The 17507-nt window shown below is 39.2% G+C and overlaps 1 long non-coding RNA gene across 2 annotated transcripts in view; it reads left to right on the top strand.

Annotated features, from left to right (window-relative positions):
• The window catches only part of LOC149874202 (uncharacterized), a 146174-nt gene extending 129201 nt beyond the window's left edge, over positions 1–16973 (top strand). The window contains exons 2-5 of one of the 2 annotated variants that reach the window (XR_016443556.1): positions 13854–13967; positions 14121–14214; positions 14729–14830; positions 16644–16973. This is a non-coding gene — a long non-coding RNA (uncharacterized LOC149874202). Of the gene's footprint in view, positions 1–13853; positions 13968–14120; positions 14215–14728; positions 14831–15382; positions 15607–16643 lie in introns of those variants that run through there. The other variant, XR_016443553.1, reaches the window with a different exon arrangement.
• The last annotated feature ends 534 nt before the right edge of the window (positions 16974–17507 follow it).

The following is a 17507-nucleotide window of genomic DNA, read 5'->3' as shown; positions in this document are numbered from 1 at the left end:
CCCCTTGCAACACAGAAGGACCTACACTCTCTAGCATCTCCCTGTAGTGCAGTGAACCCATGGAGCAGCTCATAGGATTCCTGGATGTGGGCCCCCCTTGCCAGCTGAAGGGCAGGTATGGGGGTGCAGGCCCTCAGAACTACCCACTGGAGAGCCCCCAACATCCCAGACTGCCTGAGTATGGGTAAAGCCTCTGTCACCTATAGACCTTGTTTTGTATTTCATAGTGTTTTAAAATTATAATTAGTGTTTACTTTGTTTTATCTTTAATCTTTGTAAGAAATTTGGATTTTGTGCTTACACTGCTTGCGAGGGAAGGGTTGTTGGTACACCCAAGTGATTCATTTAGTGTTTCCCAGGTAGTCTGGGTGGGGGCTTGAGCCAAGATAAAATATATTTAGCAGCCCAAAATTGAACCCAGCCCTTGTTCCCTCTGATGGGTACTCCGCAGAACGGTTATAGCACTATCTAGAGGCATAATGACCTTTCAAATGTTTGAATGCTGAAATCTGAAGTCTGGAAAGGAATTACTAAGCAGTATGATATACAGGAATAATGTAGGAATAATGGCATGAAATTAAGAAAAGGAAAATTAAGATTGAAAACAAGGAAACACTTCCTGATGCTGCAATCCATAGGATAGACTCTTAATAGGAAGCTCCATTGCTTGGAAAATGTAAAACTTGACTGAAGGAAGCATTAGTAAACAACAAATGCTAGCAAAGTGATAGATTCAGTAATTCAGTAGATCTCTTAAACTTAGAACATTTACAATTTTTCAGATCATTTAGCAGATACTGTCATTGCACTGCTCAGTTTACCATTTCATAACATAGCAGAGCTCCCACAGAATGCTGCCAACCTACAGAAAATAAGATTACTACCCCTCTCATATGCTACATGGCTTTGTGGGTTGATCCACCATCTTTTACTTGATTTGCTAACATTGTGCACTTAAGAACTTGTTGGTTTCTTGTTTTATCTGGTACCATAAATCATCTAGAGTTATGTTTTATTTTTAGCATGCCTGAGTCTGTATGTGAAGCATTTTAATGCAATAATTTCTATGTAGCAGTGACCCCAGTGAAATAAGTGAATTTATATATATTTTATACCTAAACATTGAAACACTGGTAAGAGTTTATGAGCACAGTGATGAATTTATAATCTGAAGCCAAGTTATGGTATACTACTGTAATGAGGGTACATAATTCTTTCTGCAGGCTACAGACTGTCAATAGGCTGCTTCATAAAATAATGAATGTTTGTAGTAATAATTTCATGGGTTGAATGCAATTTAATAGCCTTTATTTCTAGTATAGGTTCATGAAGGATGTGCACAGTAAACAGCGTCTTAAATGAAATATGTGCTGCTAGCAGTCCCACTTAACTGAGCTTTTTCCTCCTCGCAATATAAAAGAGCAAGCCATTGCTGCTTTCTTTACTTGTGCAATTTAGTCAAGCTGTGTGTATGAATTAAATGCTGTATTTTTGCAAAGGGTTAACAGGATTTGTTACTCATCAATCAGGAATTATAATAAGAAAAGGGCTTTGGCATGATTCTGATTTTGTATCAACTTTACATCAGCATAACCCTATTGATGTCAATGAGGTTGTTCCAATTTACACCAACTTGAATTCAGATTCAAAACACTTTGCATTCCTCTTCTCTGTCTGTCTGTGTGAATATGTAGTGCTGAAAGGTGTCAGATTCCCAGCCCTAGGGATTAACTTTCTATTTATTCAACAGGGACAAAAGAAGCAGTAGCAGTTCAGTCTTCCCACACAGAGCCCTACCAATGTGACTCAGTCCTGACCTGCCTCTAGGGCAGAGAGGATAATTCATTCTCCATGCCTGCCTAAGCAGTCTTTAGCCTCTCCAAGCAGCATGAGAAGAGTGTGAATTACTGCTGTTTTCAACACGGTCACCTATCCACTGGAATATGGAGTAAGACCACAAACAGCTCTCAGTTATGACTTCTGACCACAACTAACCTGAATTGATTTTAAAACTAGTAACTTAAAGGACCAAATCTCTCTATTCTATAACCAATTTGTTCAGACATCCAAGATAAAAGATTCTTCTTTATTTTACATTTATAAACTGAAAAAGTAGCACAGGAAATCAGTCATCAATAAGGCACGTTTCCCCAAAGGCTTGCACATCAGATAGTCAAATATACATTTTCAAGGTACTTTGAATCCTAGCAGTGCTCTATACCTACTTTACATGCATGTAAAATGACTACTCAGACTCCAAGGAAGGTAGTGTGGTACATCAGAACTTAATAGTTTATTAGTCAACTACATAGGATAATATCAAAATTATTTTGACATCCAGAGCTGGTGAGATAAAACCAGATATTGATTTAAGAAAACTCTCTACCATTGCTGCAGACTTGCACTTCTTAAGGGAGGAAAGAAATCCAGCACACTAGTAAATGACTATAATAAGATGATAGTAATGCATAGAAGTGCTTTCCTGGGTTCCAATGCAATGCTTTGAACAAGTCATTTGTGCTTTGCATGCCTCATTATTCCCTCCTTTTGTAAAAGGAGGATAAAAATGCTTCTCTTTGAAAAGTGTGCTAAGTGCTTCAGATAAAAGTAGTTAGATAAGTGCAAATTATTTTAATTATTCATTTATATTAAGAAAATGTCCATTTTTTATTACATGCTTTGCTTTGGTCCAAGGAACACGTCTTGTTTGCGATTCAAAGTTTACCCGGATTTTAATATAATATATGCTCCTCTGTGTGAGGAACTTATCAGAATCTGTGGTACATTTGAACTGTATGCAACCTTTGGTCAGTAAGTTGTAGTAATGTAAGTTGCATTATAAAACTAGAAGATTAGCAGCCTAAAATGCAATGAGATCTGCTTGGGAAAAGGGCAAGCTTCATTACAGGGCTGTGCACTTCCGGAGGCATGCTCTGTTTTGTTGTACACTACCCTGACAATCTACCCACTTAGATTTTTTTCATGTCCAGGTCTACTACTTTGCCAGAGTAAAGATTACTTAGTTATTGCTTCATAGTGATAATACTTTGGGAAGGTTTAGAGAAGTACTAGTACATATACACTATTACTTGAGTTGGCCTTCATATTTGGAAAATTGTCTTGGATGGCTATATGTTACAGCTCTGTGCAAAGCTTAGTTGGCCCCCTGATCCTTATGTACCATAAATGGCCACAAGCCTGCTGCTCTTTGTTCCAGATACAGCCTCCTTGTATTGTCATCTCAGTATTAATTATCCTGCTAGCAAGATTTGGCAAATTCCTTTTCAACCCTTTTTCTGTGTCAGCTTCCTCCATGAGACAACAAAACAGTCTCCAACCCAACAACAAATACTAGATAGAATGTGATGTCCAATGCAATTATAGCCATCTATTTGAGGTAGGAAATTCCATAATGTCATTCCAAGAGTAAGTGCTGTAGAGAACAAATCCAATTCAAGTAGGCAAAATGTGACTATCTAAAACATTTATTTTATTTCAGTTTAGTTCCTTACATTTCTTATCCTGTTCAAAGTTGTTGAGTAGCGACAGCCACCACAAAGAAAAAAAAACTGCATTTAACTGCTTGGGGAAAAGGGACTACCTACCGGTGTGTTTAGTAAAGATTATGGGAATGGCAAAAGTAGCTTTGAGTCTCCTTTATATTGCCCATATCCTGGATTCAATCTGCGCCAGATTGTTTCCTGGAATATACTTGAAAAGCCTCTTCAGATTACAGAACTACCCAAAAAAGCAACTTTATCTTACATCAGCTAGGCAAAGCTGATACTGGGGGTAATTCCAGAAACCTTATCCACCTCCCCTTGAGCAGGTGCTATAGGAACCATTGTGACAGGTCTATTCTGTCCGAAGACCCTCCAGTACAGAGAGATCCCAAAAGAGGGCAGGTAATCAAGCTTCCTGGCTACTTCATACTTACAGAGCACCCAGAATTCTAGCTCACAGGTCTGTAAATCAATCTAAGCTTCAGAATATACACATTACACAATTTATTATCGGATTTCACCTAGCATTACTTAAGGTCTTATTTTTCACTTGTTTGTGTTGTGAAAGGTTATACATACACACAGTATACTATCAGACATAACTAACGCCTCCTGTCTCCTTCAGTGGCTTTAGTTTCCAACAGATCTGTCTGTTTCATGTGTTCAAATAAAAGTTGAAGTGTTACCATTAAATTTCCACATACAAAATTAGCCTTTCAAGACAACTAATTCCCAGCATTGCTGTTTAACACCTTCCAAAGCTCATGTGCTGTTCAAGCACTGGAATAGCTGACCTAGAAAGGTCTAATTGAGATTCAGGTCATAACAACTTCCATTCAATTCCATATAATTGCATATACAATATGGTCATAAATGATCAGCAAAATCCACTGATATGCTTAGAAAAGAAAGTGAGGCTGAAGATTTTCTTAAGCCAATTCATTTTTATTTTCCTTGGTCTGGAGAAACACCCAGTATGGGAGGTTAGTAACTGGAGTCAAGATTTGTGTGGCAACATCCATTAAGCAGTCCTGAAAAATCTCTGCCTTCATACATTGTTTGTGATTCAAAGTGTATCCATATTTTCATGTCATAAATAGTCTTCTTATTTCTATAGGATTTTAAAATAAGCTCAGGATCGATAAATCAAAATGTTAGTTTATAGTTTACATTTCAGATATTTATGTTTATTGCTTCTGGGTTGGGCACAAGACATTTATATCTGAGCTTTGAAACAAGGAATGAGGAAGTAAGATGACATGAGTCAGTACTGCAAAGGAGTTTGTTCTGATGGTAAATGGTAGTGAATTAAAAAACTAATGACAACAACATCAGCAGATCAAAAAAAGATGAAATCCTAACCCTTAACTGAAAGAGCTGGCACCAGACTGGAGGCTGTGTGCAAACCTTCACTTGGGAGTTTATTTCCGAGCTCAATACCAAACTTGAAGTGGGATGTTTTAAATCTCAATTCTGTTTCTTCTGCTCAACTGTCAGGTGCATTTCTCCTATTTTAGAGCAAAATCATCATAGATCAGCAAGCAAGTTTTCAGCTCAGTATCTCCAAACCCAACCCATGCAAAGGGTTCAAGGTTTCATCTATTCCACCTATGTAACTATTACAGATGTTAACACTTCTTTCTGGTTCTCTCTCTCAGTAATTGTACCTTTGTAACAGAAGTACTGAAAACAGGCCCTTAGCCCCTTTTTATTTCAGTTTTTGCTCTAAAATTAGGTCTTTATTAAGCATAATTTGAGATGATTGTGTGTCTGGGTCAGGTGAATGTTTTATCTGCATAACTGAACTTGGAACAATGGGCTACACTGTACACAATTAATAAAGAAATCAAGTTAATGAGTTTCATTTGAACTGAGAGAAGCCAGGAATGAGTCACAAAAAAAAAAAAAAACCCACACCCCAACTGAGTCAATACTGGAAAGGAACTGTTTCTTCAAAACACAGACAGTTCAGCATAAGACAAAAAAGTGTGAATTTGCTACTCTTCACTGCAATTGCTGGCTATGTTTCTAGTTGTTAAAGATTGGGGTGGACCAAATTTTGGACAGAAATTAGCTCCTCCTGCCAGATCCATTGGACAAGTTATAAGCCAAATAACACCCAACTTTTTTTAGCAATTCAGACAGCTCAGACTGTTTCATGGAGTAAGGAATGATTTGTATGCATGTATACATGGCACCTCACTGACTTCTGCCTTGTTCATATAGACAGATGTCATTTGTTTCTCATTCAGGCATATTAGCCAATACATTTTTGTTGGGGTTCTTTTGTTTTTTTGGATTTTTTGGGTGGGGGAGAGCTGTTTGTTTTTTAAGGTACGTGTCAGTATTTCTTTGATCACAACCTACCTCACTTCCCCCCCCCCCACACACACACACAAGGTGGTAACTAACACATTCGAGAGAGGCGTTTTAAGCTTTTAGTATAGGGCTGGTAAGTATGATTTGAGCAAGGTGACTAGATATATGAGAATGGAAGTATTGTCATTTTTTTCATGCTGGAGGAAACAGCTGCTGAAAGGAGGCTGCATGTCCTTCTTGAACACTAGGTAAATACAAACAGGAACAAGTTCTGTGCAAGGTCCCCAGTGCACAGCATCAGTACGTTAATTCGGTATGGGTGTTGCGGGCCGTCTGGAAAGAGAGGATGATAATCACAGTAAATGTCTAAGTAAACCCATCTTGTGACAATTTCATATCCTTGCAGTATCCCATTGGGTCATTGTAAAACACAGAAACAAGTAGTGCTATGGGCCTCCATCTACTCAAGCGTTCACAAAAAGAGGAACTGATTTCCAACAACACCAGAAGGAGCTGCAGGTGCTTGTACATGGATGCATCTCAAGAAAGGTTGGGACAGTTTCTTTGAGCTAAGAGATAGGTAGGTGTCTGTGCAACCTTTTGCACCTTTTACCACATTAAGTGAATATATCTATTGATGGAGGCTCTATCCACTGCTGAAGTTTCAAGAAGTTACTCTTCCAGAGCTTTGTTTGTTATGAACTAAATCTTCTGTGTTTTCTGATTACATTAATGAGCATACTACTTGCCAGATAAGGAAACACAATATGCTTTTAGAGGAAAAAAAATTAGCCTTTCCTTGTATTCTTTGTGAGCTGTATTTTTCTTTTGGATTTCAGAGTTTTCCCCAAATCTGACAGTTGGCAAGGTGCATGTTCTATGGCCACATAGCTGTTGTGAATTCAGTTTCTGCTGACAACCCCAATAAATCTCTGGAAATCAGCTCTCAGCTGTAGGTATGTAGCATTTGGGATTCAGCTGAGTACAGACTATAAAGGAAAATATTCCAGAGACTGTCTTATGGATTTTCCTTGTTCCTCAGAATTTTGATCTTTTTATTTTAAATTAGAAGTGTTCATGTCAGAAAAAGAATGGCTTTTCCCCCCTTCTTTTCACTCACATGTCTGTTGTCATTAGTAAACAAAAAAACGCCCAAACAAACAGAAAAAAATCTTCCCTTCCAACAGAGAGATATCAATTTATTAACATTTCAGTGGTGGCCACATTATAAGGATACATATTTTTAAGAGAAGGGCTGCTGAACAACAAAAAGAAAGACATTTATCATTCCCATTTATCATAAGGAAAGCAACATAGGGATGGAGGACTTGGGAAAGTCAGAAAAGAAGAAACTAAGAGAGAAACAAGTATTAGAATATTTAACTAAGTTCAGTGAAAGCTAGGAATATGCATGAAAGTATTTACTGAATTGGAATCACATAGGTTGAAATAGAGCAATTAAACCAAAATATAGAAGAATAATTTTGGAGGAAACAAACAAAAGAATTAAGCGAAACAACTCAAAGATAATAGTATGGGGAAAACAAACAAACCAATGGGGGGGGGGAGCCTTAAAAATTGATCAAAGAGAAAGAACATTAAAAACCTGGCTGAGAATTTTTGTATCAAGGTAAAGGAAGAAAGTGACCTCTGATTATGGTGTACCTTCTAGAGAACACTGACAAATAAGATTTGTGAAGAAACAGATACACTGAATGCAAGGCCAAGACCTTGGCCCAGGTCCACTGTTTTCCCCCTCAGCTTATTGCATCCCTGCTTACAGCCAGTATTGTTCTGCAGAGCACACCTAGTACTGTCTAGCAGTATCCAAGCCTCTCATCAGATATAAGCAGACAACACCACCCAAACATTATAACCCAGATATAAACCCCTCCTTTGCTCTTTGCTTCCTGTACCACCCCTAGTTAAGCAAGCTAGTTTCCCCTAGCCTGCCAAGAATTTCATCTGGATCAGCCTTACTCTAAATTGAAGGAAGTTCCATTCACCACTCAAACTACTTACCCCAACATAACTAAAGGCAGGGTTTATATGACCCCAAGCCGGGTCCCCTTCTGGTTATCTGATCCAGTTCTCTTCAGGGCCAGATATTGTTGAATCCCTCAGCAGCAGCCTGACCTTATGCAGCCAGTGGTTCAATTTACAAACAGGGGCTTACACCTGGTACCCTTTGCCATCAGACTCTTTGCAGTCTTCCCCAGCTACACTCCTCTTTCCCAGTAACAAGGGTCAGGGCTTCCTCTTACAAGTTACAAGATGCAATTTGTAAAACACTGGAAATAGGTGTACATCCTCCTAGGTCCCCTGAAGCTGCAATAAGGTATTTTCCTGAATGTAATTGACCCCGTTTGTCCATGCACAAATCCAAAAGCTAGAATCCACCTATTTGTGAAAAAATGTTAGGGAAGCTCTTCCCTGCAGTTTTGCAGGTCATTGGAACTACTTTGAGTGGCAGACAGTTTATGAAGCAGAGTCCTAGCTCATATTTATAAGTTTGATATGAGAGCAGAGTCCAATTCCACACCTTTCAATATCTGTCATTCTGACAGTCACCCAAGACTGCACACACCAGTTAGAAGTTGTAGTGGTCCTTAAGTGAAAATAGGCGTGGTCCTTCAGTGCAGTTCAGTGAACCATATGTGCACTTGGATATTCTTGCAAGCATATGAGCTGTCTTCCCAATAGGTTGATGACAGCATGGTAAGTGGTCTCCAGGGCATCATGAAAGACAGTTGCAGTGTTACCTTGTTGAATATAATGCAAACAGAGCATTGACTGCTGAAACTTGCAGACTACCCAACGTGGATTAATTACATTGGTACTGCCATTTTGGGCATGCCTCCTGAAAATCTCTAAAGGAGTATAATTACATGTTGCCTTCTTATCAGCATTAGGACATCTTCCAAGGAGCAAGAAAGGATAGGGAATACTTGAAAAAAAATTCTGCAAGAGCCAAAAGTTCATACAGGAGACCTTTTTTTTTTTTTTTTTTTTTAGGAAAATGACCTATGTATTGGGTAAGTATAACTATACTATAAGTAGGGGCAGATCCAGAGGTCTTCAGTGGTGCGGTTGCACACCCACCTTCCCTGCTTTAATTCCTGGTTCACCCAAATTTTTAAACCAAATACCTGAAAGTGGCAACAGCCCTCTAGTCAGGTATCAGTGATGGAACAGTTGGTTTCATGGCTCATTATACTCCACCTGATTCCTTCTAAACTCTTAATTCCACAGGTGTTAATGATCCTCTCTCCTTTTTGGTGGTCTTAATGTTTCACAAACTAAGCTAGTCTTTTTTCTGCAGTTTTATTTTTAATGTGATAAAAATATGCATTGTGTTGTATGTGATGATATACCACATCAATTGCACTCCCCCTTTTTAAAGTCCTAGATCTGACCTGGGCTGTAAGTACCATAACTAAGTACCTATATATTGTGTAAGTGAGTTAATGATTGCACTGGATCTCTCTCAGAGAAAGTAGCTACAGAAGGAGCATAAACAGGAGCTAAACAGACAACTATATGAGTAAAATGCATCTAAGACAGGACCACTGAATTAGTACTGGGACCTATTGCAGGTCAGTCCTGAATGCTTTTGGTCTGACCTCTGGAATTTCTTACTATCCAAGATGCCTTTAATTTTTTTTTTCATCAGCCCAAAGTAGCACAGCTGTTATTTCCTATTAAACTTTGCCTTCTTGTGCTAGCTCCTGGGATTTTTTTTAATATATATAAAGCTACTGCGATACAGCAACAACAACAACAACAATATCGTCTTTCCTTAAATAGGAACAGTTTCCTTAACATTTGTTCATCCCATTCAGTTGCTGCTATTAAGATTATCTGAGATTTTATTTTAATGCATTAATTTATTAAATATATTTGCAATATGTAATCTATATATAAATATACAATATAAATATAAAACATACTATTTTACAATATTTATATTGTATTATATATGTGCAAATTGAGCATGGCACTTAGATTACTGACACAACCAATGAAGTCCACACTATTGTGAAGTTTAGGCCTTCTTGATAGGCCTCCACTCATATAGAAATATAGCCTTCTTTCTCAGTGTGCTTCCAGAGCAGTCTTCTCTTCACACTCAAACTACCAATCATATTAATACATTTTGACTATTCAGTAGTTCTTCTAACCAGCTGACTACTTTAGCATCCTACTGATGCCCCTACTCATTAAAAACAGCTTAGCTGGCTTTGGAACCAGACACATGCACTTTTCATTGCATTATGCGTTGCAGAAGGTTGTGGATTATTTTGTATGACTGGAACCCTAATTCATAACAAAGAAGATTATGGTATTAAACAATGAAGAATTTTTGGTTTCATGAGGATTCAAATCCTTTAATTAATTTGCTAAAAACTATAGGATTTAAGGCTCCTGATAATCTTTTAGTGTAATTGATACTGCAGCAATTAATGCATTAATCAACATCATTAAAAATAATAGATTCAGGGTCAGATGCTCTGCCCCATGCATGTTTATCCCACTCTTCTGTGCTCAGATTGGCTGAAACACCAAATCTAGTTAATAACCATTTTGACAAGGGATTCTACCTGTATTTTAAGTTTGTACGACATCGTGCAAATGGTAAGTTGTAGTACTATTATTTTGCTGTTGTTACAATTCTTACTCTTGCACATCACTCTTTCTTACTTCCCTTCAAAGTACATTTCATGAAACAAAGCATAAAAATTCACCATTGATATAAATCGGGGATTGGCAACCTTTTCCCACGACTCGTGAGCCAGTCCCTGCTGCAGGCTGTACCTCTATGCTCCCCAAGTGGTCAGCAGATTCTACAAAGGGCATAAATGGGTAGGCAATAGGACCCTGGGAATACCTCCTCTCTGGCTGAAGCTGGAATGTGCTGTCAATTCCCTGAGCAGCCACACACCACATCCAGTCTCTTCATAGGGTGGACGAGGTCCATGGGCCATAGGTTGCCCATTCCTGATATAAATAATAGTATGAGAAGTTCCTCATCGGTAAAGTGATAGAAAAATGCATATCCATTGCAGTGAAACGAAGCCTTCTGCCATTCCCTGGGTAAACAGGCTTAATGTAACCCAGCCTAAGTTTGTATTTTGGGTCAAGAAGTAATAGAATCAAGGAAGAAGCTGCCATGATTTCAATTCTTGGAAGAATAGTCATGTTGTAGGCCTATACTAAAAGTAGGCTTGAAGTGGACTGTGGAGCCTTCAGCATTCTGCTGGCCATGAGACCTCTCGGAGATGAACTTCCATTAAGCTATAGAGCTACAACTAAGAGGAGATGAAGTGAGCCCCTCCATTTTCTGCCCGGAGACCTGGAGAGGATGTACTAGCTGCAGCCCAAGGTTCATTTCCCACTCCCCCCCCCCCAACTCCTTACTGAACTTCCATGCTTGTCAATCTTGTAAACATAGTGAGTCCAACATTGGCTACAGTGTGCAACAAAAGCATAGTGCGTAACACTGGCTCTAATATTTAACCAATGAAATGAAACATAAGAATGAGTAGCCAATCAAAGCAACATAGAAACAGGCTCAGAGGCCTGTTGCTATTCCTAGCCTTTTTGCTGCCTTTAAGGTGAAAAGGGCACCTGAGTGACCTACTTAAATAAGGGTTATAGATTTCATAGACATTCGGGCTGGAAGGGACCCGGGAGGATCATCGAGTCCAGCCTCCTGACCCAGGGGCAGGAAGTCAGCTGGGGTCATAGGATCCCAGCAAGATAAACATCCAAATTTCTCTTGAAGGTGTTCATAGGTGCTTGAGCCACCTCTGGCGGCAGTCTGTTCCAAACCTTGGGGGTCGAACAGTAAAGAAGTTCTTCCTTATGTCCAGCCTGAAATGGTCACAGAGGAGTTTATGACCGTTCGATCTTGTCATCCCTTGGGGCTCTTTGGTGAACAGATGTTCCCCAGATCCTGGTGAACATCCCTGGTAAAGTTATAGGCAGCCACCAGATCACCCCTAAGCCTTCACTTTTCCGGCTTATGTAAGCAGAATACAGAATACAACTCAGAACGCAACTTAGAACAAGCTTGTAATCCATGCAGAGCATTGCTTTAGAGGCCTGTGCACACATAGGAGATGTCTGTCATGGATTATGGGAGTATTTAGGGTGCAGGCTGCCAGGGGATCCCCCAGACCCCTCAGAGAATGAGAGTTAGCTATATACTGTGATGCAAACACCAGGAAGAATTGATGATGGAGGTAGAGCAGCTGGTGGAGCTGTAGGACAGAGAAGATACTGGAACACAATTTAGCATAAGCTGAATTGTCCCAAAGGATGAGCTGCTATTCCCAGAATATGGAGGTTAAAAAAATTCAGAAAAAATATTGCGTAGCCATAGGAAGCACTTCTAAGGAGGATTTTCACTCAAAGTCTTATTCAGTAACAGTAATGGTCTTTACCAGGCATAAGAGTGGAGACAAGTCTTCTAGAGCTCCTTTTGGATGGCCAGGGTCAGACACTCCCAGGGGAGTTTCTGCCTAGGCTTCATTTGAATGAATTTGGCTTGTGCATCACAGGAATCTGGAAAACTTTCTGTTTACTTGTAGTAATGTGAAGCTAATCGTGTAATCAGCATTGCCTCACATTCCAGAAACCTTGAAATGATTTGAACTGTAAATAACTTCCAGAGTTTATCTGATGAGAAATGGCATGGAGAATAATAAAATGGTTACTGTACCTGATTATCTGGAAGTTCAAAGCTGTACTTGCCTACAATGAGGCAACTGTGCTTTCATGGAAAAATAACAGCCGTCCTCCTTAAGACAGACAGTTCTGTACTCTAAGAACAGATGGTACTAATGCTGAAGCCAAAAATTCTGCTGTTCCCTATTTATTAAACTGACCAGAGGTGACCATAAGAATGACAGGTGTTCTCAAGTAAACACATTAGCTGTGATGTATGGTGTAGCTGTGCCTACTTCTCCTTTACACTAAGGACCTTTTACATTGCCAGAGAGTTCAAAGGGGCTTTAGCATAACTGTGAATTAGGTTCTCCCTGTTTCCCCTGCCACAGATATCTTTAAATGACTCAGGAGGTGGCAGAGGCAGATATCTAGTCTTTTTCTGAGCCTGGCTATGCTAAATTCATGAATGATAGATCTATTAATGGCTACTGAACAAAATGGTTGGAGATGTTTCTTCTGGCTTCTCTAAACCTGTAATGGTGGATGCTAAGGAGGGTATTGAACAGGGTATAGATCACTCTAAAGATAGTAAGGCCAGTGTTCTCCCTGTGTAGCATCCACTTCTACCACTGTCAGAGACAACACTGGGCTAGACAAACCATTGGTCTGACCCAGTGTTAGAGTTATGTTCTTAAGTTTTATTTTTCTTTGTTCTTCACTGTTCACTCCTTGCAAAAGCCCAACAAGTGCCACCTTATACAATCAATACACAGGATGCTGGTCTCTAAGTGAGTTTGTACATGTGCTGGGGGCGGGGGCAGTGCTTTAATTAGAACAGCTCTGAGAGCCACTCTAATTAAAGCGCCCACAATGTCTTGTGTATCAGTGTCCCTGCACTTCAAAATGGTGGCAGGGGTGTTTATCTAAAGCTTGTCAAATGAGCTTTAGTTAAAATGCCCCTGCCACCATTTTGAAGTGCAGGGATACTGGTACACAAGACATGGATTAATCAAGTCTGCACTGATGTGCTGTAATTACAGCATGTCAGAGTGGCCTCCTGGCACATGTACAGGCACCCTAAGACTCTGTCTTCACTGCCAATTAATGTGGAATTTAGGGCTCCCGTAGACCCATGTGCCCTGCTCTTCTGCAATGAGAAGCCCTATGCCCAAACACTGGAAGTTGTCTTGCCCAAGACTGGAGCTCTGTTTTAGGACCTGGAGTCAAGCCTCCTCGCCTGCCCCTCCCCACAAAGTGCGTTCACTACCTCGGTGACTGCAGTGGACTGCAAGTACAAGAAATCAACCAGGGGTAATACTACAGTTCCCTGTTCCTGACTTCTGGACATTTTACACACAGGTCCTCCTCTCCACTCTGAACAGTTAGACCCAAGCCTAGAGGGAGAGACAGATAACGAACAGACTGGTGCCTAGAAGGGGAAGGAAAGGAATCATTGTGTAGGGTGACTACCAGGTAAGATATCAATGAGGAGGGACTGCTTATTTGGCTCAAGCTATTTGAGGATGACCCTCAGGGTCATCCTTAAATAACAGTCTAGAAATAACCTAAGAATGGGTCAGCAGCAGATGTTATAATAGAAACTCCCTCCTTGTCTCCCTTGTACAGGTGCACAGTCCTTTAGAACTGCTTATAATTCTGAAGCTAATGGCAACACTCCCATGATTTCAACTGTGACAGGCCCGCAGTTTTCGCCAGACCAGTGAGTAAGACTTTGAGCTTTTCTGTCAAATCTGCTGACCAGGTACACTATCTGTCAATAACGATTAAGGAAGGTATTTGAAAGTGCTAGGGTAAACACATAAGAGAAACTGAGAATCCCATGGTCTTAGTGAGAGCTCATTTGTTTAGAAATACCATGCATCTCAGGATTCAGCTTGGGATTTTGAAACAATAGTCTATTCCTGATGTTTAAGTCTCCTTTTTAGTACTGTAATATAATATTAATATGCAGAGAAAAAAGGAGTCAATGAAGTTGCTGTTTCTGAAAAGAACAATTCCTTTTACTTGTGTCAGTTATTTGATATGTCTATTTTAGATGCGTCTCTGAAAGGCGACTATGGCTCTTCAGTGGGAATTTAGAACACTTGAAGTGCCCACCACCATTTGACAAGTGCAGTTATGCATACCCCATAATCACTACCCACAAATGCAGGGTTTATTTGAATGTCAGCTGAGCAATGTCACATACTGTGTTTCTTTATCTTTGTCTGCAGTTGCAGGATCATTGAGAAACACAGGAACATATGCCACAGGAATAAGAATTTAGCCCTTTGTGTCTTGACTGCCAAAGAATGGAATTTGTTAAATTGCAGAAGGTATTTTAGATTCACTAACCAAATCTCTTTGTTGTGAAGCAAAACTTTTGTTTGTTGTGAAGCAAAATCTTGTTGATTATTAAGTAAAATTGGAGTTAGTGGACTCCATTATAAATGGGAGTGAGCTTTCTCTGGGATACACTCTGGGATGCTGAGAAAATCACTATGACTGGGGAAATTAAAAGTTAAAGGACTCGTGCTAGTCTAAACCAGGGGTTAGCAACATATGGCCACATTATGCTGTAAACGGTGAGCAATATTGATATAGATTCAGGTGGAGTTTCTGAAGCCTTGTCTGCTTTGAAGGAAAAGTATCAGTTCTGGCAGATTTTCCCATCCTTTGCATACTCATTAGCTTTTCCAGTTTTGAAAAGGAAAAAAATAATTGAGCATGATCCAGACTTCCAGTTAGCTGCTTTTAATTAACCACACATTGAGTCCTTCCCATACAGATCAGAATCCAAGAAATCAAATTTGATGTAATCATTTTGATGCTTAAAGCCTTGCTTTGTTTTATTCAAGAAACCAAACAACTGTTTTCTTTTATCTCAGCAATTTGCTGTGTTCGATAAAGTCCTCACATTTGGAATTGAAGAAGGTGGTCCCCAAATGAGTCGTCCAAAAACTGGCCATTCTCCTTGCACATAAGCTGCAGGAGCAAGAAAAAGAAATGGCCTGCAATTCATTTTCTGTGATCTACTAAGAATTAAGGCAAAAGATAATCACTGTGCTCCCAAAATATTTTTTTCATTCAATAATAAAAAGCCTGGGTGAAGTTTTACAAAAAACACAACACAGATCTTTTATTTGTGTAAATTAGGGGCACTTCACTGACTTCAGTGAAATCACAGTAAATTACAGCAGATGAGGATCCAGGCCCCTAAATTCATATCTATGGTATCTGAGTGAGTATACTGATATTCTAAAGTGGTCTGAGCAACCACCACCGGTTTGGCCTTTTCATGGTAAGAAAACAACACTTTACGGTACTCCTACCTCAACAGATAATTGTTTAACGACATGTCTATGATGGCCCTTGTTACTTCATAACTTGCTTATTTTATAGTTTTAACGAGACTTATACTCCTTCACAATGCTGACAACTTAAAATGGTCAACCCACAGAACTCATCTGTAAGTGAAAGAGCTTCTAGGTTTTCAGACAACAGCCTCCCACACCAGAAGAGAATACCCTGAGATTTGAAAGAAAAGGAAAAGTAATCTTAGAGTCAGATTGTGCAACACAGTAACTGAAATGGGACATAAAAGAAACTTGGTTCCTGATCAGGAATGCTTGGCACCTTGCAACATCAGGTCCTTTGTTTTAATTTCTAATGTGACTCAACCAGGTCAGCTGTAGCCTGTGCTAAATATTAACAACATTCCACTTTTTGAAATGCCCCATTTGCTTTGTATCAAAACAAAAGAAAATATTTACTGACAATGATTTACCTAAAGTATCCAGATAGCTTTCTCTTTTTACTTTAATGTTCAAAATACGTCAGGTGGTGCAAGAGGTTTTCCTCAAAGGTTTGCCATGGTTTATGCTCCTGGCAGCTAGTAAACTATTGAAATCAGCTAGCTCGTCTCAAACAAAAAATGGTATGATTCTCAAGGGGAAACATGCTTCAGTTTAAGTAGTTTAATTTACATGGATGAGAAGCTTCTTGACATGCCTATTAGGGAATAATTTCACTGCATTCTTCCTTCCTGTACCAGTCATCTTTTGTAGAGCACAACATACTGTGCACAGCATATTATAACTATGACTGCTTTGATCATGACATTGAGCTGCCCTTTTTTTTCCTCTTCAGTTCCAGTCCCATGCAATGGAATCCCTGCATTTATTGCAGCCTGACTGAAGATTATACAAACATATTGGCCGTGTTTGGGACCTTCAGCTCACTTACGATAGATTTCTCCAGTGCAGCTCTGTGGAATTTAGCAGTCCCTGGTACTTTTGAGAACTGTATAAAGTAGAGGCAATGAAGATTAGATAATTTATTTTAATCCAGGCTGTTCTTGTCTAAACTAAGGAAAAATTCCTATTCAGCACTATAATAAGTTAAACCTTTTAGATAACAAGGCATTTTACTAGTATAAGCAAATTCTCTTACAAGGCAAAACACAAAAAAAAAATTCAAGTTTTATTATGTACGTGAAAATGTATTTTCTTTTGTAGATTCAGATAAATTCATATATAAATGGTCTGGAACCTTTAGGGGCCTTGATTCTTCTTTCTAGTTTGTATAATGAATTTAGCTGATTGATAGGGGTGTAAGACTATTGAAAGTGAAGGAAGAATAGGATCTTGTCTGTCTGTCTATGTATATAAACAAATACAATTTCATTCTGCCTTTAAGTACAGTTCAGTCAAGCTTTCACCTGCTTTTCTACCCTTGTTATAACAATAATCTTCGTATTTGCAGTAGTGAAATACCATACATTCCCATGGACAAAACCGGAGCTTAAAAAAAGCTCAAAAAAGATTTTGAACAGTTCACATGTCATACAAGCATGTAGAGGCTCATATTACAGTGGGAGACAGAGATCAAATATTCCTGGAGCTCTGTGCATAAGTATGCACTAAATCTGCATGTGATTCTTGAGGAATATAGGGTGCAATGCTGTACACAAACAAAGGAATAAGAGAAAGTTTTGAGAAAAGTTCTTTACTA

Source organism: Crocodylus siamensis, chromosome 1, assembly GCF_052110815.1.
Source record: "Crocodylus siamensis isolate JL-2025a chromosome 1, ASM5211081v1, whole genome shotgun sequence".
In the NCBI taxonomy this organism is placed as follows: Eukaryota; Metazoa; Chordata; order Crocodylia; family Crocodylidae; genus Crocodylus; species Crocodylus siamensis.
This window is presented reverse-complemented; position numbering and strand designations above follow the sequence as displayed.